Source organism: Hippocampus comes, unplaced genomic scaffold (assembly GCF_001891065.2).
Source record: "Hippocampus comes isolate QL1 unplaced genomic scaffold, H_comes_QL1_v1.1 scaffold223, whole genome shotgun sequence".
Lineage (NCBI taxonomy): Eukaryota > Metazoa > Chordata > Actinopteri > Syngnathiformes > Syngnathidae > Hippocampus > Hippocampus comes.
In genome coordinates this window covers 155,912-156,383 of record NW_017804808.1, presented here as the reverse complement: position 1 = coordinate 156,383, position 472 = coordinate 155,912, and the positions used below count along the sequence as shown (strand labels likewise).

The window sequence follows — 472 nt, the reverse complement described above, 5'->3', positions numbered from 1 at the left end:
GTCGTCATTTTCATGCACTTTGAATTTGCGTTGTATCGTATTTTGAAGGCATTAAACATTGCCATAGTGATCGGAGTGTTGCGGCCAGATTAGACGCTCCTTGTGTTTATTATTATATTTCGAAAATGCCACAGTTTTCATGCAGCTCATACCATATTATTTCGCTGTATTATTTCCGCCACACCTTAAATGCCGGTCCCTGAAAATATTGTCTGACATAAACCGGTCCGTGGGGCAAAAAAGGTTGGGGGCCCCTGATTTATAGGGCCACGGAACACTGTAACCTTCCACACAAAATAGTTCCAAACAAGTAACAATCGCGTCAGTTTCAGCTTGAGTCGAGCTGTGGACAATGTTGACAGGCTTGCATGCAGTAGCCATACATTTAGCTATGGCTTCAGCAAATTTGTTCTTCGTCGTGTTATCCATTTTCTTCGCTTTGAAATTATCCATAGTTGTACTCACGTCAGCT

The 472-nt window shown here is 42.2% G+C and overlaps 1 protein-coding gene across 4 annotated transcripts in view; it reads left to right on the top strand.

Annotated features, from left to right (window-relative positions):
- sptan1 (spectrin alpha, non-erythrocytic 1) overlaps positions 1–472 on the top strand; it is a 77,859-nt gene that overhangs the window by 15,635 nt on the left and 61,752 nt on the right. The window lies entirely within an intron of this gene.